Raw genomic sequence first — 19,994 nt, forward strand, 5'->3', positions numbered from 1 at the left:
GGGGACCAGGACAGACAACAGAAGTACAGGAGATGCCAACTTCACCAGAGTGGGAGCATCAGCGCTGGGTACAGTAGGGCATCCTTACATCAGAGCACAGGCAATGACTCATGAGTCAATGAGGGAGACAGAGGCCAGAGAATGGGGACTCTCCCCTTGCTCATCTAGGACTCTTAAGTGCTCTATTTCCAAAGTCAGGGTGAAATATCTGCTTTAAAAAAAATCGTACACGTGGCTATACTTAAAATGGATAACCAACAAGGACTTCCAGTATAGCACATGAAACTCTGTTCAATGTTATGTGGCAGACTGGATGGGAGGCGAATTTGGAGAAGAATGGATACATGTATATGTATGGCTGAGTCCCTTCACTGTTCTCCTGAAACTATCACAACATTATTAGTAGGCTATACCCCAATACAAAATAAGTTTGTTTGTTTTTTTAAGTTACCTTCACATGTTGGCAAAAATGGCAGTGAACCATAAAGGGAAACACAAAAGATGGAAGTGCTCTTCTCATCAGTGACTCAATACTGTAACCTCTGCATCCTTTAGTGGAGACATGTGATACTTGCAGATTCAACACCTCCCCAGGGCTTCTCATACTCAGCGATTTTTCTCCCAGGAGTTCACTCTTTTCTTGAACTGAGTAGACATCAAGCCCTAAATATCTAATGGTTCCCAAGAAATTAGCTTCTTGACAAGTCGTCAGCACTAAGGACTCTGTCCCTTTCCTCCATACTTGTCTCAAAATTACAGGCAACAACTTCCAAATGGAAACAGAGCTGTTACCACGTTCATATGATCCTCACCTATTACATGAAATGCAACAATTAGCATTTCTAGCAGAATTGAAACTGCTAACACAACTTCTCTCTGTCCTACACCATTAAACTTGATTAGAAATCCCTTCACGATTAACATTCATCTCGCTGTATCGTGCTTGAAGGTTAATAATATCCACCATCTCCTGAGAGAGGGGGAGGGGAGGTATATGTGCCAAGGAGAAAGGCCGCCGGGAGAGGCAATTCCCCCTTCCGTCCACTAGAGGGGGGCTCCGCGGGGCCGGCGGGAGGAAGGCAGAGACACCGACACACAGCATCCCGTCCTGCTGGCCTGCTCTTCAGTTGGTAAGAAGCAACATTAGTATTCATCGTTCTCTACTTCTCACCTCTGTCGATTTTAACTTCTCATAAAGCCCCTTCAGAAATGCCGAATGGCCGTGCTGGCTTGGGGGCGGCGGGTGTGGAATCAACCAGCATCTTAAAACAATATCCAGTCTAATTCTTCTAAATCAACACTGCGTGAGATAAATACATAACCTGTGTGAACAGATCCTAAGTTTAAACCTCCCATAGATTCTGTAGCAATATGTGTACACTGCAGATGTAGCTATGGAGGGGGCAGTGGGTGTAAGTTCTCTGGGAGAACACCTCCATTGTATATAACGCATAAAGAAATGTCCCCAGCCCTGAGCACACCGGCTGTTTCTGCTTACGGGGCTGAGTTATCCATGAAACGCAATAGGACATTTTGTACTAAGTAGAGTACTTGATGGACTTTTTTAGACCTACTCCCCTATGCAGGTTTGTATAATTAAGGAAGAAACAGACGCTTTAGCAATGAAAGACAAACCTTCAATTTTCCCTTCGTCAAAATATGTTATGTTCTAAGAAAGAAGGGGTGGGGCAAGCGCCTGTTTGGGGGGACTCCACCTAGATGGCAAGGCAAAATATAATACCTTTTTCTATCTGTAATAGTGTTCAGTACAGCGAACTCTTTTTCTTGTTACAGTACAGTAAATGGGGTGTTTAATTTGGGATTCAATGTAGTCCAGTGTCAAAGTGCAGCAGTTTTATTACAGAAATACAATTTTATTGGAGGCTGAAGATTTAATTTCCACCTTACGTCGAGAGCTATAAACGGTGTGCCTATTTTACATTTTGCATAGCATTTGGTATGTGTAATTCCTCGTCTAATTTTAGAGTTTCAAAAGGTGGAAGAGTCACAATATGTAGATTCAAATTCTTCAACATTTCAGCCAGAAATGCCATTTTAAAATGAGCAATTTTCTGTGTTTTAGGCATGGATTTGAAATTACTCCTTTCCTGCCGATTGAATTCTGTACCACATGCTCTCCAGTCCTTCCTAATGAGGTGAGCCACGAAGTTACCCAAGGAACACCCTTGGGTTGGAACAAATGCTTTCTTTGTTTAAATTTGTCTACTGGTTGGTATTGTACTTAAAAGTAAGATGATCGGGTGATATGGAGAGTTTGCCTTCTATTCTGCTTCCTGTCTGTCAGGGTCACACGTTATGTATGTTCTGATGGATGCATTTGGAATAAAATAACTTGTAAATATGTTAGAAGGATTGAATTTGAAAGAAATAATAAAGTGTTAACTGTAAAGCTATATCAACATTGAAATCCAAATTTGGGGGATGTGTTATTGTTCTGCATCAAATATATTTATTGCCACACACACACACACACACACATACACTCGCATAGATGCTGCCTTTCCATCTGTTCGCCCTTTACAGCATTAGTTCTCATCGACATTTCATACCTTCCCTTTACCACCAGGTGGAGCCCTTTGTTTATGGACATCTGTCCATTTCCTTTTTCTCGAAGATGCTACCAGATAAATAGCTCCGGAGTTAAAATACTGTTGCAAACACGAAGATTTAACACCCACAGATAAAAAAGTAAGGCTTTTTTCAGACATTGGTATAATAAACCTTGCCGTAAGAGTCCTCCTGCTTCTAGATTTAATAGCTTTACACACTCCTATTTACAATTTCTCCACACCAAACAGAGAAATAATACTGTTGTGTGTGCCATAAACAGTGTTGCTGCAGGTCTGTTTTATGTAGCACCATTGTTTTTATAATCTCAATGTTTGGAAATTTCAGTCAAATGGCAAAAAAAAAATGCTATCCCCCTGTTTTTCTCAGTCTTAAAAATATACACCTCATTGAGAAGAAAATGTTTTCCTTCAGACAAAAGAGAGTGGTGATTCAGCTGTAGGCAATACAGAGCAATGTCACATTCTTCTCTCAGTCAAATTTATCTCTCTTCGATTTGAGATCCAGTAAAAGGTAAGTCAAAATCTATCTTACCTTTGGTTCTATTTAGGAGCTAGTTCATAATGGATACTAGAAGCAAAGCTTAATTATTATATTGCTCAATTATTTGAATATTTTTATTTTAAGAAATTAATCAAAGATCTTTTCATGAACAAAAGACAGAAAAAGGTAAGAAAAATTTAGAAGCCGGATTTGCATGTGCAAATAACTGTGGAATGAGCTCACCTAAACTTGCTTGCCAATGACCTCAACCTTGATCTGGAAAGATCATTTATTCACAAGTAAAACATTCATATTCTCTATGCTCACACTGTCTTGGATCTTTTCTCAAGGTAGATTTCTAACTGGGACATTAGTCTATGCATAATATCTGCATTTACCAACACCATGGAGTTACGTGTTTAACTGAAACATCATTTCTGTTACATTTTTAAATTTTTAACCAGGATTTACTCTCTTTGTATCGAATGTATCTAAAATTTTTCTTGAGCATCTGCAGAGCAGTAAGGAGAGGAAGATCTGTGTATGCTTTATTGAATCCGTGCCTGAGCGTGGGAAATGTGGCTTTTCTCTCTTACACGAACTGGTTATGCGATCCGAGATGGGAGGCTGTCTGCAAAGAAGCCCTCATACAACAAAATGCTGGAACCACCATTTTGCTATCCGCTCGCACACAATGAAAGGGTGGCATAGAAAACAATTAGCACGTTTGCCCACGAGAGTTGCCTATGAAAGTATTCTACTCTCTGATCCAAATATTGAGCTTTTAAAAATGTTATTACTAAGGGGCTAAAGATATTCATCTTCTTTAAATGTATAAAACCTGTGTGGGAGGGTGGGTGGATGTCATACTGGAAGCATCTGCTGTGTACATTCAACTGAACGATGGAAAGAACTCGTCAAAAATGCACACTTATTTCGCAAACTGAAATAAAAGCCCAGATCCTGAGAACTGCTCCTGACAGCTCACAAAAGCCGTTAACGGTGAATTTGGCCTTGATGCCTCCTTTCATTTTAGCGTTCACGGCATGCAAATGACAGTGAGGAGATTTAAGGGAGGTTTTTTCCTTAAAAAAAAAAAATCCTGTAAAAATTAAAAACAGGCCCACATTTGACTCTCACCTGGAACACCCCACACTCTTATTTTTTTAGGGGAGCAAAAAAACAAAACAAGGACCCAGGGTCCCTTCCTCTTCCACTTCTGCTCTTATTTTTAATCATTAAAAATGCTGCTTTGGCTGCATTTAAGTGTGGAAATTCTCATTTTTCTGCAATGCTTCAGACTTCCATAGACTCCTTGGAGACACAGTGAGGAGCTAACCACACAGGGGAAATAGGGATTTTCGTGGTTAAAAAAACTGCAGTGTGTTTGGTAATTTTCCACAAGGAGTCAAAGTTACGAGTAGCTTTTTTCTTTTAAACATAATAACTTGAGCACTTAGTGTAGAGTTGCAGGTGTGAAATTTTTAAACTCATTGAAAGGTCTTACAAAATTTAACTTGTCTCCTTTTAATAAATATTTCCGGTATTTTCAAGTGTATAATAGGTAGGTCACACACACACAGACAGAATTATAAAAGCCTACTGTCTATCAATAGAGTATAGCCCTGGAGGACCCACCAGCGGGTTATGTAATATGTGACATAGACCACCAGGGGCTGAACTGAAACCACTAATACTTTTTTCATGGGATCATTAGTTAGAGTGAAACAAGGTACCTAAGTGAAAAGATGAGGAGTTTGACCTGGCTTGTTAATTTGCATGCCTTCACTTTCACTCTTTGTTGCATTGGATTAAATATGAATATTCAATTTTATTATTTAAACATATTGTCACCCAGATATAGCACACTACTTTTCATATTTTTAATAATTCATCATGTAGTATATTGTGATTACTATTTACAGTGGGTTTTCAATAAATACAAAAAGTCTTGTGAAAAAACGTAATTTAAATGTAAAGCTAAAGAGAAGTTATTAATTTTTTCCCCCTGCTGTACTTTAGGAGGTAAAATCAATTATTTTGTTTCGATATTTAGAGCTTAAATTTAAATCTGCCTCCAACCAAGATGAGTGGGTCTGGGGCTCACAGAGTCAGCTTGCCTGTGTTCTTGACCTTGTGCTGACAAGGGAAGAGCAAAGAGCTACTTTACAGTTTGGGAGATGGGTCTAGACTTTTATGTGCACTACTCTCAGTTGCCCTATGTACCTTAAATCAATCCAATCCAATACATTTAGGATTGTGGTTGAGAAATAAATGTCATGTCAGTAACCATCAACAAGATATCAGAAGAAAGAGTATGTAATCGTTTAGTCCAAAAATTAAGTTTCATGTTTTTAATTGGTGTCATATCCTGTCTTAAGTCTATGGTGCTTAAATCAAAGGCCACCACATTAACCTGGAAAGGAAACATAATAACAACCCCTTTCATCCCCTGGCTCAAATATTTCTTTGCTCAACCCTCATTTTTGTTAAAAACACTTTCAGGCAAAGATCACAGGAAACAGTAAACATGGCAACACCATGAAAATAATTTTCTGATGCGCTGTTTCTCTCCGTGTTCAAAGAGTGAGTTGTCCAGGGTGCAGAGGAACCTGCTGCATCATTAAACCCTATGCCGACGAAAACAGCCATTCTTCCAGCAAAGGGGATACCCCTCCTCATTTCATAAATCTTGTTTCCAACTAGACTGAAGCCAGGACTTGACTCTCGCTCACATCAAGAAACTGGTGAATCACGGTAATACGTTCAAAGGGAATCAGGAGTGGCCAACAACTGCTTCAGGGGCAGGGATGCAGCCAGATATCTGGCTGGGCTGCTCTAATAACCATCATGACTACAGATGGTCTTGGGTCCTCTCCATCCAAACAGGGAAAGACACACGGATAGACACCAATACCACTGATCATCAGTGCAAAGCGAAAACCATGATCAAGATTTCAGATGTTGAGTTGGCCAACTTCTCCCCTATCTTCCCTCCCTCCCACCTTTCCTGCCCCTCTTTCCCAAACAAGAAGCTTGTTAGTGGTTGAGGGCCCAACAGGAAATGTTTACACCCGGTGCCAAATGCTAATCCTTCACTGAGGCCTTCCATATATTTAAAGGTTTCAGTTATGGAGGCAAAAGGGATTCCAATAGAAATTTCTTAGGGAATATGGAGATTTAATAATTTGGCTAAGTGTAAATTACGTTCATTGGACTTCCTCTTTAATTAAGGATTACCTTAAAAGAGCACATTTCAAAGAGAATGGAAAAATTTTTAAATTATCACTTATGCAATAACCAACATGAAACTTATGTTGGGATATATGTTTGGGATGTTGGAGGGGGGATATAAGTAAATTCTCTTAGTAGGTTATATAACATTCCTTAATCCATCTAGACACATATATTTCCTCATATCCACAAATTCATATTTTATTGTCCTGTAATATTTTTTAGAACTGGATTTGGCATGCATTTGTGATTCATAAACCACAGATATCAAACCCTTCTAATCTGAATATGGATAAAGGATTCTGGGGAAAACTTAGTAAAATTGTCTGACTGTTTAAAACCAGCTTGAATTTTAAATATAGTTAATTGAATTAAATTAATGGTATTAAGTATTTGCAAATTTAATAGAACCATATTCAACATATTTATTATTTTCGTATCAGTGGATTTTTCAGTGCCATGAACTGTTTTGCAGTTTTCCTAGCATCTCTTAGAGTAACTGAAAATTATATCCTTTCAAGCAAACTCCCCTTTTATGAAATGTTTAGAAACATGTTTAGATTTAATATTTCGAATACATTTCCCTTTTGTGACCTTCTTCTTTAGGGCTCCTATAGTGGTCCTAAACCCATTTTGAGGTCTCAGCTTTCTCAATAAATATGTCAAAACCAGAGGTCTTTCAAAGAAGCTGCTGGGAACACAGAGGCCCTTCCTGCACGGCCAGTCTGACGAGGTCCTGGGTCTCATTCCAAACCGGCTTCGTGTGGACACACACAGCTTCCAAGCAGAGAAGCATCTCGTGTGCTTTCCTGGAAACAACACTTCCAGAAAATATGCTGACCAAGAAGAAACAGCAGGGGTGACAGAAGTGGTCAGAGCGCTCGCAACATCTTAACAAGCACTAATTAAATGCCTTGCTTTTAAAACAGGGCTTAAGAAAGCCAAATACAATAACTTCTTACATATGGTTTTAGGAGCTAACAAGACCTGTAGGAAATGGTGCAGTCATTAGATCAGTGTCTCCAAAGTCTCCTACAGCCATTAGTGACTAGGTGCTGTGCACTTTAGGGAGAAATGATGAGAATCTGTCTGATGTGAAGCTGATTATTTTTTTTTCCCCTCATTTGTCTCTGAAGGGAATTTTGCATCTGTGTTAATGCACTACGCAGTCAATTATTGAAACGGCCAGTCAATTGAATATAAAAAGAGCATTAGCAGCCTTGAAATCTACTTTTCTGATGAGGTACAAAGCCAGGCTGAAAAAGAGTTGTGAATACCGAGAGTGACGTCAGGAACCGTGTTTTATGATATCGATGGCCTCCAGTTTCAATACATAGTGGGTATTTGATAATCATTTGATTATTTACTGAACAAATATTCTTTCGGTGATTATGCTATTCCAGACATAGGCTAAGTTTTAGAGATACAGTCGTCAAGAAGACAGACAAGGCATCTTTTGGAATATACAGACTGTGTGAAAATATTTAAGGACTGGATTGGCGGATAGGCAAATACATCTGAAAGAAAAGTGTTTCTTGGATACACATCTGATGTTACTTTAGGATGAGACCCATGGGCTGAATTTATGCAAAGAAATGCAAAGCCAGATCCCCAGCTGAGATGACTCCAGACTGGCAGTCTGAGCTCCTGGGGATGGAGCAGCCAGAGTTAAGTGAGTTTGCCAGGATCCTAGAACCTGTTCAAGGTCACTATTAGCCACTAGTATTCTTGGGAGAATATGAAGAAATGCTTCTGCTAATAAAGGAAAATACAGGCCTAATACTTTAAAAAAAAATTTTTTTTTTTACTTTGAAGTATGACTAAAAGACTAAAAGGTGGTTTTATATCTGTTTGACTCTGTTATTAAGAAGGGACAAGGGACCTCTTGTTTCCATGTATTGGTATAATACCTCTCGGGAAGATACATCTTACTGGCCCCAAACTGCCTTTCACTCAGGCTGATTTCTTGAGCTCCTTGCTGGCTTAAAAAAAAAATCCTGTTCCCATTTGCCTTTTATTCAGGTGGTTAATATTGCTGTTCTACCCCTTAACTGTACTCTGATGCAAACTGGGCTTCAGCAGCAAGATGACTATGAGAACAGGTCACTGAGGCTTGGTGAAGGGGCTGGAGATGGTCAAGCCTGCTCTTTCTAGAGCAGCTGGCTGAGTGCTTTGGGGCTGGAACACACACTGAACCGGAGGCTGTGTCACAGGAGCCTTAGGTAAGGCTGTGGTTGGGACCATGACTCAATCTAGCCACGCCACTGCAGAGGCCGATGAGAGGACATCAGAGTGGGAGAAAAAGCTTGCTAACCTGGGTGTTTCCCATAAAAGAACTAGTTGACTGAATTTTTCTTTTCCAATTGGTTGCTTTGCAGTTTAATGAAAAGGAATTTCTGAATGACTGGGTTGAGAATCTAGCACCTGACCCCACAGAAACCCTTGTCCCAAGTCACTCCTGTTTATCAACACTATTCACCAACCACCACCACAACCCTTCACAAAGGAAGAATCCTCACTGGATGTGATGCGGTTCATTTCATACATTTACTCAACAAATGTGTACTAAGAAGCCCTTCAAGTGGAACAGCTCTAGATGAGCAAGTTGGTAGGGGAAAAAAAGACTGTCGAAGGAGGTATAAGGGTAAAAATCATTGAAGTTGTAGCATTAGGAATATAACCTTCAGCCTTGGGAGACTCCAGATGCTAAAGGAAGCAAGTCCGCTTTTCTCTAGTGCCACGGGCTAGGACAGACTGTTTTTGGTAATGCAGCTGATGAAGATGATGAGCTGATGATGGAGGAGACGGTGGTGACCAGCCAGAAGGTGATCACTGGAGCTGCAAACAATTCTTTATATTTAGTTTATTATTTAACGGGCACACAAACCTGTTAAGTAGGAAACTGAGACTCAAAGAGGTTAAGTAACACCTAGTATTCAATAAATGGGAGAATGTGGATTCCAACTTCAGTCATCTGCTTCCGAAGCCCCTGGGACTATATGGCCTCTCTCACATGGTCTAATGGCTTATATTTGTGAGGCTATTTAATTTTCAAGTCAAAATTTGGTGATTTTCATTCACACATGTGAGAGTTGCATGACTATTTTTGAAACCAGATCTGGAAGCCCATTAAGATAGTCTTTTAAATACCTATTTAAATGCAACAGTCACAAGTGCGGTCTAAATACGAGTAATATTTGACGGGCTCCAAATCTCATTCTTCATATTCTCTTTATATCAGACCTCTTCAAGAGGTGCCACAGATATCATGCTTCAGATCCAAAAGGTGCTGCTCTCGAGGGCATTATGCTATGTGAAATGAGTCAGAGAAAGACAATACTGTATGATCTCACTTATACGTGGAATCTAAAAAATAACAAACTCAAAACAGAGATCAGATTTGCACTTGCCAGAGACAGGGGCAGTGGGTGAGGGGACTGGGTGAAAATGGTCCAAAGTTACAGTTCCTTGCAGTTGTAAGATCCATAAGCCCTAGGGATGCAACATACAGCATGCTGACTACAGTTAACAGTACAGTGTCATATATTCAGACATGGCTAAGAGTAGATCTTAAAAGGTTCTCATCACAAGGGAAACAAATTGTAATTATATGAGGTGATGAATGTTAACTAATCTTTTTTTTGGTAATCATTTTGCAATATGCAAATTTGCAAACATGCAATTTGCATTATATTGCATAATTTGAATTTAGACAATGTTATATGTCAATTCTATCTCAATAAAACTGGGGAGGGGAAGGTTGCCCTTTCCTCTGTGGACAGTATTGTCCCAAAGCTGGCCCTGTGGCCACTGTGGCAGTCATGGAGTCCATACACATGACGCTTAGCAAGGAATGTCCTCAGAGGTCCGGACCCCGGCAGCGATTGAGGGAGAATGGGGAGGAAAGGCAAAGCGAGCAAAGCACAGGGCGAAAGAGAGAGAGAGAGAACCCTGCTCGCCTGTCTTCCTCTCCAGTCCCCGGAGCCAGCACCACAGTCACCTCATAAACAGCCATTTGTCACCGCCTCCCGGCTGGCCTCCTCCACCGGAGGCTGGCCTTGTCCCAAGCCCCTCAGCAGAGAGCTGCTCCCAGAAGGGGGCAAATGAGGTGTGTGGAGACAGAAGACCCAGAAGTCTTGGCTTCTGAAACATCTAAACTCGGGCAAGCCATGTGCCTCTCTGGGTCCTTCTGTTTCTTCCTCTGTGAAATGAAATAATGAGCAGGTGCCCTGCACCAAGTTGTAAATAGCTAATGAGATCATGTATTTTCAATAGCTTCACTGAGTTGTAATTGGCATATAAATAAACTGCATGTATTTGAGAAATAATGCATTTGAGAGAGCACTTGTATGGAATCTAGAAAGGTGGTACCGATGATTCTAAACGCAGGGCAGCAAGGAGACACAGACATAAAGAACAGACAGAAAAACACCAATACAGTATACTAACGCATATATATGGAATTTAGAAAGATGGTAACAATAACCCGGTGTACGAGACAGCAAAAGAGACACTGATGTATAGAACAGTCTTATGGACTCTGTTGGAGAGGGAGAGGGTGGGAATATTTGAGAGAATGGCATTGTAACATGTGTAATATCATGTATGAAACAAGTTGCCAGTCCAGGTTCGATGCACAATACTGGATGCTTGGGGCTGGTGCACTGGGATGACCCAGAGGGATGGTATGGGGAGGGAGGAGGGAGAAGGGTTCAGGATGGGGAGCACATGTATACCTGTGGCGGATTCATTTCAATGTTTGGCAAAACTAATACAATATTGTAAAGTTTAAAAATAAAATAAAATTAAGATAATGAAAAAAAAAAAAGAACAGACTTTCGCACTCAGTGGGAGAAGGAGAGGGTGGGATGATTTGAGAGAACAGCATGGAAACATACACACTACCATATGTAAAATAGATGACCAGTGTGAGGTTGATGTATGAAGCAGGGCACCCAAAGCTGGTGTTCTGTGATAACCTGGTGGGATAAGGTGGGGAGAGAGGGAGGGATAGGGATTCAGGATGTAGGGGGACACATATATACCTGTGACTGATTCATATTGACGTATGGCAAAAACCATCACAATATTATAAAGCAGTTATCCCCTAATTAAAATAATTTTTTTAAAAGGAAGAGCACTTATAAACCACAAAACTTTCTTCTCTACCAGGCTCAGAATCTGCCAGCAGCACCTTAATTTTTTAACTCCGTTGAGCACTGAGGCTGCACCTTCTACCAATCACTGACCTAGGTACTAAGGATATTTCTGCGAGCAAGATAGACAAGGTTCACAGTCCTCCACCCCACCTGCCCCCATGAGAGCTCTCCCAGGTCGATGTTATTCTCCTGTGAGAGTCATCCTTCCCTAAGCAACACCCCCAGCCCCAGTTCTCTCTCCCAGGACATCTCTTTCTATTCCTATTAACTAATTATCCTATCCCTCTTTTCCCCTGCAGCACTTGTAGGCTGTTTCTTATCATTTTATTTATTTGTGTATTTATGTATTTATTTATTGGTTTTGTTTTGACCTCACCGCCCAACATGGCATGTGGGGTCTTAGTTCCCTGACCAAGGGTTGAACCCACAACCTCTGCAGTGGAAGCAGAATCTTAACTACTGGACTGCCAGGGAAGTCCCGTGTTTCATGTAATTTCACGTTGCAAAATTCTCACAGATGTAAGCATCATACAGGGATCTACCTTTGCCATATCCTCAAAACCCAGAATAGACATATGAAATAGTTCTTGATTTCAAGAGTCTATCAGAAAGGCAGGGCACGTGTGAGAAACTTGCTGAGGTAACAGAGCCCGTCATTGCCCCTCCACGTCACCTGCAGCCATGGACTGGTCAGTCCTACTGGGAGGATGGCACTAGCCAAGACAGACTGCTTCGCAGCTTGTCCAAAGCCGACCCCAGGGGAAGCCACGCTCAAGGACATCTTCCTGCCGCCAGCAAAAGCGAGAGGAGTGTCTCCTAGCAACCAGATTCCAGTGGCTTCCTGTCCTCACAGCCTGCCCTGGGGGCTCACTGCTTTGTTGCCTTGAGGTTTGCATTTGGGCATTGCTGATCATCGCATTCACTCTCGACTGTGGAACTATAGGAATAAGATCTGATCTGCTGGCTAGCTGACTAATCTAGAGCTGAGAACCATCTCATTCATAAGATGCTTTCAGCAATCACATAATTTTCAGGGAACAGAATGTGTGCTCTTAGCTTAAAAAGGGCGCATACATGTTTTTCAAGATTTTATTTATATCAGAGCAGTTAGTTTGAAAGCTACATAAGAAGGAAAAGTGTATATCCTTTCCATCAAATAATCAAAAAGTACTCAGACCTTTTCAAAAAAGATGCACCCTCATTCAAAACTGGTTATAGCAATAAACTTTAACATGGCAAATTCACAGATGCAGAAAGAAAGTCAAGTCAAATTTGAAGAAAATGACTCAAGGTCCTTAAAAGTTTTGATGGCTTAAAATTATATCTGCTGCCAAATGGCTGGCGTATCATTCATTCTTTCTTTTTAGAGATTTTCAGCTTCAGTTCTGTTGTCCATCGTGCTACGTTTTTATGTCAGTGGGGTTAAATTCAGCAACTGATGCTGCTTTTTTAGTTTTCTCTTGTTCTTATCAAATATTCAGCAAGGCACAATGTGGTACTCATCTATTTTTTTAAAAAATTTATTCAGACTTCATGGCGAAGAGCTCAAAATGAACTCTAAATACAGTCTGTATTCCCAAAACTCTGTAAATGTGAGTTAATATTCTGATGACTTTTATCTTTCAAAAAGGAGAAGCCCAAGATAGCACGGTGAGTTGAGTGCTCAGAGGACTAGTCAACCCAGAACCTTGCCCAGCAGTGAATCCGGACTGGTGAGACTGCAAGCCTCTCCATTAAGGCAGGGAGCTGGAGCTGTGTGGAGTCATGAGCCCCCTTGAAGGCACCTCGTTTCCTCCCCTTTCCCTCCCCTTCTCCCAGCATTAAAGTCACAAGTCAAAGTTGAATTCTAATTGTTTTGATGGTGGTAGAATCTCACCAACCCAAGACTGAGTTTTCTCTTCTCAAGAAAAGTATACTTCTTATCAGCTTTCGTCTTTTCATCATCCACTTTTAAAATTTAGATTTGGATGTATTTTTTACTAAGGAGGTGTTGACTATTCCTACAGTCTCTCTCTCTCTTGTGGGCTCTTTGATGACCTCTTTTGGGGTTCTGCACACGTGTTTAAAGGTGCCATCATGTAGTCGTGTAGTTAAAGCAGATCACACCTGCACCACCTTTGCTTGCCCTTAAGTGACCTTGTATGTGGATCAAGGCTTTCCTTATTGTCTCAGTTTGTTCTTTACCCCCTGAAATGGTCAGGAAACCTGTCATCTGGCTCGGGAGAATGACTATCTTTAAAGTCCGTGAAGAACTCTTGGTGAAAAGGAAAAAGTGCTCTGCCACCCACTTGTCTGAATTCTGTTTTTTAAGTCTTTCATCACCCGCCAGAAGCCTGGCGGGCTATAGTCAATAGGGTTGCAGAGTCGGACACGCCTGAAGCAACTGAACACGCACACACACACACACACACACACACACGCAATGCCATTCACCTGTTGTTTTAATACTTAAGGTAAATTCATCTTAATTATGATTTTCCAACGGGGGAAAAAGTAATCCTAACTTCTCCCTTGGCTTTTTTCAAACATCTGCTTGTAGCCATGGGAGGAACTGAGGTAGGCAAGGCCCTGGGAGGCAGGCCTGTGTCTCGCTCCCCTGAGTCTGGCAGGCATTCAAATCACTGTACAAGATGCTGATGACTCAAGACTTCACAGGTCTAGGTCCCAACCTTCATTATTTCCATTTTCATGATGGTTTACACTATAAATCATAAATGACCACATTGATTAGGAGCTCCATAAAACCAAACAGATTGGGAGGTAGTGTAGAACAGAAGTTGATTAACTGCATAAATTTTACATTTCCAGAGACCTGGGTTAAGCTTCCAGATCTGTCATTTACTAGCTGTGTGACCTTGGGAAAGTCACTTGACTTCTCTGAGCTACATATTTCTTACCTGTAAAAGATGAATTATGATAACTACCTATTTGAAGGCCAGTGTGAGGATGACGTGAGATCATGTATCAAAGAGTTTAGCACAGTGTCTGTAACTACAGTTTATCGAATAACAAATGATGATCAGGGTGCTTTGATATGTGTTCCCAAATTAGATTATCTTATTGGTTATCTGTTACTTCTCTACAAAGCACTGCACTGCATATGGGACCCTTCTCCCCAAATCTGAGCTCCTCCTTTCCTCGGAAACTTTATACCTCAATTGCTAATTGAGATACTATATACAAACCCAGCCAAAACTAAATGAGCAGTTAGACACAGCTTTTCCTGGAGTGCTGGCCATTCTCAGGGAGTCAAGCACACACCTGGTGCCGACACTGACTTAGTTACTGCCCCTGGGTCACACCTGAGCAGCCAGGGCAGCCCGTGAAATAAGAGCCGCACTCACCTGACAAATGTTCAGTGCCGTCTACTTTGCACCAGCACGTGCTAGGTAATGGATAGGTTAGTCTCCCTAGGGTTAAAGGATCTTTTTTGTGTATTTCATATAAACTAACTCTTTTAACCCTTCAAAAACATTAGGAGGGAGGTACTCTCATTTTACAGATGAAGAAGCTAAACACGAGGAGGTTAGACAACCTGTCTAAGGCCACACACGGAGTACGCAACAGAGTGAAGTCAGACCCAAGCAGTGTGGTTCTAGGGCCTGTCCTCTGGACCCCCACACCTTCCTGCCTTCTCACAGCATGTGAGACTGCTTTCTGACACATTGGCCACGTGAGGGGACCATTTCCTGCCTCTAGCTTGGTTCGTTTACTCCTCTTTTCAAAGATGGATTCCCTAGGTGAGAGGATTGGGGCTTGACTCTTTCAGCTTTGAACACTTCAGTAGGGCCGTAAAATCCCTGTGCACACTAGCTAGGCTCTCCACTGACCAAGACGTATGTCATCAGTTATCATATTTAAGGCAATCTCCCGCTCTTTAGAATAAGAATTACAAAACACACTTTGATGCATTCAAAATATCTATCTTAGCAGAGGTTTACTTCATAATCTAATAAAACATATTTCTAACTTGAAGGCTATTACAGTCTTTGAAATGTTATTTAAATTGTCCTAGACAGAAATTACTTATAAAATTGAACTGTCACTTTATAGCAGAATTAAAATTAATATGCTTTCCTGATTCCTGTACTTGCGCATAAATTCCCTTAAGTAAAATGCACTGAAATTTGGAAGGCTAAAATCTGAACCCTTTTCTCTGTCCAGTCTTATGTCTCTTGCAGTAAAAGGCAAAACATACGAATCATCAGTAACAACCAGGATGAAGGAAGAGTGTTTACTCCCAGCCTAAGATCACTTTCTTTGCAAGTTCTTCAGCTACATTAGAAAAATCATTTGAACAAGAGAAAAAAAGAAAAACCACCTCATGTCTGCAAATGGAAAACACTATAAAAAGACGAACATGGCCGCCCAGATGGTCTCAGGACATAAATTTTTCTTAAAGGATGACTGCTAGCCTTCAGTTGCTCTTTCTAGAACCCAGACCATCTTGTACACACAGTAGACAGACCAGGCACCAAGTTTTGCCCACAGTTAGCAAATGGCATCCAAAGAACAAAACTGCTCCCTTGAAGTTGAAATCAAAGAGCCCTGGTGAGCAGCCCCTGTGTGCATCGGAACCCGAGAGCGCACACGTGTGTGTGGTAGAGGCGATCCAGGGAAAGAGGCACGCTTCCCAGGCTCTGTTTTAAACAATGACAGACTCCAAAATCCAAACGTGATGTGTTTTGGAACATGCAACACACACGCACACACACACACTTGTGAAAAATACTGCCAAAGCCCCTCAGAGCCAAAGTTTAGAAGAACACGTGCCCTGGATACAGCAACAGCAATTTCAAAATCACTCCATTTATGACTCCATGCCTCACACTTTGATCACTTTGGCACACCACTTAGGAAATAACAGAGCAAGAGAAATAGGAAGCTGAAGACAGAAAATGTAATTATAAAACAAAGCCACCCACCTTGCTTTTGGGGTCAGGAAGCACAATGGCCTTCTTTTGCAGCAAGAATGAACACCAGTGTGTTAAATGACTACAAGGATATTTAAAAGAAAAGGAAATGGTTCTTAAAAAAAAAAAAAAAAAAAGCTGCAGTATCTGTCCTCATAGCAAGTCTTATCCCCCCAAAACCAAAATAAAATAAAAGCAGCATACTGTGGTTCTTTTGCACAAGGCAGAAAGCAGAGTCCTCCAGTGACTATTCCCCTGTTTTGCGAAACAAAACAAAAAGCAACAGTAAAAGGTGCGGTTTGCCAGAAGGGGTGGGGGGAGAGTTCTTCAAACACCTCGAGCCCTTCTGGGGCCCTCCCGTGCCTTCTCTCCGCATGGGCTGGAGAACTCCTACGAGCAACACCAGTGTCACCATCGGCTGCTTACATGCCACAAAAGTACACTTGGAAATGAGAAGAAATTGACTGACACGGATATGCTGGGCCAGCCTCATTGCCACTAGAACAGCCTTAAATGCCCACACAAGGAGAATAAAAAGAAAAGCACTATTGCAATAGAATAATTTTTTTTTTATTGAGACCGCGGAAAGTCACATGACCCTGCTTGTAGCCTTTTAGGAAAGCACCGAAATGGTACAGACAGACGCGGGGGCTGCCTCTTTCCTCCCGCCGCCTCTCAGCCCGTCTTGCCGCGTGTCCGCATTCTTCTGGGCGCATCTGTGGAGCTATTAAGTGGGATAATCCCTCTGGCCTTTGATACATTTCTGGACATGATTATTTCATTACTCGCAGTATATCAGTAGGATCATAATAAAAAGGACTTCTGACAACCTGCCAAGAGTTTTGTGGCCTTGTAAACACAAAAGTGCTCTAATAAAATTTTATTAAGTGTTAAAAAGTCATAAAAAGTGAAATAACATAAACTACAAAATTTACTGTCCTCAGCAAATGCTGAAAATATCGTCCACAGTAAAATTAAATTAGCATGTAATAGACACAGAAGCGGTGTGGAGTGGATTTAAAAGAGGATCCAGGGAAAATGACACTGTAACCCAATCTGGGTCACGGGGATTTAATTCGGATTCTTGTCCCTAAATGTGAATAAATGTGCTGATTACAGACAAGAGCTGCGGGGTTACTGGAGTCTCACACATTGTCAATACTTTGGAAGAAATAATATATTGCGGACTGTAATGAGCTCGGGGAGACGCGGCGAGCGTCGCGGGGACCGGGTGAGGCGCAGGGCGGCCACTAGGGTGCGCTGCGAGACCGGGAATCCCCGCCGGGCGCCCCCGCCGCCGCGCCGCCCTGAGCCGCAAGCAGGCAGCCCTCGCCCCCCTCGAACTCGAATTTACGGTTCTTTTTTTTCTCCCCCACTTTACCCTCTCTCCTGTGACATTTTCTCCAAATCGGAAAATGAAGTGTAAGCCGAGCTTTGCCACAGGCGGCCTTCGGTCTCCACTTTCAGACTCGAGGTCCGAGAGTGGGATGCGCTGTCCGCCGCGGGGCTAACCCCGGGGAACTGGGTGGGGCCCCCGGCGCCGCGGGCCGGGCTGGGCCTCTCGGTCGACCGAGGCCGAGCAGCGCGTGAGGCCCGCGTCCGGCTCCAAACGGGGCGCGGGTGCGCTGGGAGCGGGGCAAGCGGTCGGCCTCGAGGCGGGTTCAAGTGCATCCCCGGGGTTTGAGCCCGAGGCGGTGGGAGCGAGCTCTCCCTCGTGCAGCCCTCTCTCTGGAGTCCAGCGTGGCGCGCCGCCCCGGGGACCCCTCTCCCCGGCCCTCCCCGTCGGGCTGGCCGTCGGCCTGGGACAGGGACTCAGCCCCGGGCTCACGGCCACGGGCTCTCCAAGTCCAACGTGGAGACTCCGCACGGAAAAGAAGTCCGACTTCTCTCCACGCTGCTTCGAGTGGAATCTGGAATCAGCAGGAAATTGCTGGAGAACCCAGCCCGCGCCTTTGCAGTCAGCCCTCGGTCTGGTGAAGAGAAGCAGCTCCCACCAAAGTCTTGCCTCCCCCTCCCCCTGAAAGCCCCGCGCAGGTTTGTAAAGAGGGGTGCGAGATCTGCAAAGGATTTGTCTTCCAGGAAGAAAGATGACGGTGACGGCGCCCAATGAAAGATGGGTGCTTTTAAGCTAGAGGTAACCACGGGCCACGTTTCGTAGTCCAAAAAGATGCAAACGCTGCCATCTGAAGAGTCAGTATCAGCAGTGAATTACTTGTAAGTTGGCGAAACAGGAAGTAAATGGGCAGTGACACATATCGGGGCATCATTTTTTCTCAGGGTTGTTCAAGGTTTTCAGCTGCATTTAAGAATGAGTTGCCTTTTGCAAGGAAGTAAATACTTTTAAGTAAACCACTTGCTAAAGCCCAGAAGAGGTAAGTTAAAGTTACCGCCTAAGATCCTTTAGTTTCCTATCGAGGCTTGTGCGGGTTACGAGGAAGAGAATACCTTGTATTTTTAATTTTCTAGATGGCAAGAGCATTTGATTTTTTGTGTGGCCAGGTAATGTCCCAGGCAAATGGAGAACCCGAGGATCTTTGGCTAAGCAGTATTCACTTGACACTTCTAGCTTAAAATAACTATCATTAACTTACAATGGGAATTATTGTCCATGTTTCAGACTTTTTGGTCTTATCTGAATGAAGTGTTCTTTAACAGTTTTTTAAACAACGCTGTTTTTTTTTTTTTTTTAATCATTTGCAAAGTATTTGAAATCTGGCCTGGAGCATGGAGTTAAAAATCAAAACAATTTAAATGTGGTTTGACATTTGCTGTCAAAGACTTTGAGAACTAATAAAAACAGAATTAAAAAGAATGGATATAAATAATAAAATTTCTTTTTGACAACCGTGGCTGCTGGGGAGAAGGGACAGATGACATGGCGGTGACTTTGAGCCATTCCCTGCAGACAGCAGTTGTGAATGTGGTCAGTCAGTGCTCCTTTGAAAAATGAAGGACAAGAAGGTTTAAGGAGCAAATATAGAAACAAATATTTTACTGAATAGGATTTTCTCAAGAGTTCAGGCTAAAAGTTTTGTATTTAAAATTTCACGATAAACATTTCTTCGTTGATTTATTAAATTCAAAAGGAAACTTTATACTTGTGTTATTTTGTTCTATGTTCACATTTCAGATTGAAGTTCAGCTGTCCCTCAGGAAAAAAGTATTTCCATAACTACTAAAAACATCAGGATTAATATTTCTTTAACTCTCTGCAAGTAGATATCACTGAAGTAATTTTTTTTTTTATTTAACCAAGATTAGCACAACACTATTCAAAGGTTTGGTTTATTCCAAAACTATAAATGTAATCTAGATAAAATTGTAATATCAAAGGTTTTTGTGAAGAAACTTGGGAATGAATACATTTTATATGACTATTAAAGCATGTTTTAAACCCTATTCCCCCTTCCAAAGAAAAGTCAGAGTTTTCCATTCTATAGAAATATTATAATCAGGTATAAGAAAATTATTACTATAATAACATTTCTGTCAAGATGATGGATACTTTTGAACGTGTTATGAAGGAGAAAATATTTTTGGTTCTTCATGTATTTGAGGTACTTGAAAAGGCAAGAATTTTGTAAAAACATTTTACTATCAAAATATACAAGACCAT

At 41.7% G+C, this 19,994-nt stretch overlaps 2 long non-coding RNA genes across 3 annotated transcripts in view; one reads left to right on the plus strand and one right to left on the minus strand.

The window, feature by feature from the left end:
- Positions 1-16,716, minus strand: part of LOC133258172 (uncharacterized) — a 78,048-nt gene extending 61,332 nt beyond the window's left edge. The window contains exons 1-2 of the long non-coding RNA XR_009739843.1: positions 16,583-16,716; positions 16,391-16,460 (exon numbers count right to left, since the gene is read on the minus strand). This is a non-coding gene — a long non-coding RNA (uncharacterized LOC133258172). The remainder of the gene's footprint in view (positions 1-16,390; positions 16,461-16,582) is intronic.
- On the plus strand, positions 1,005-10,813 carry LOC133258167 (uncharacterized). Of its 2 annotated transcripts, none has more exons than XR_009739841.1 (3): positions 1,005-1,130; positions 2,084-2,156; positions 2,588-2,747. It is a non-coding gene; the product is annotated as an uncharacterized LOC133258167 (long non-coding RNA). The 2 variants fall into 2 exon arrangements; XR_009739840.1 differs by lacking the exon at positions 2,588-2,747 and adding an exon at positions 8,685-10,813 and having other exon boundaries at positions 1,007-1,130.
- Positions 16,717-19,994: the final 3,278 nt, after the last annotated feature.

This window comes from Bos javanicus, chromosome 2 (genome assembly GCF_032452875.1).
Source record: "Bos javanicus breed banteng chromosome 2, ARS-OSU_banteng_1.0, whole genome shotgun sequence".
Taxonomy (NCBI): Eukaryota; Metazoa; Chordata; class Mammalia; order Artiodactyla; family Bovidae; genus Bos; species Bos javanicus.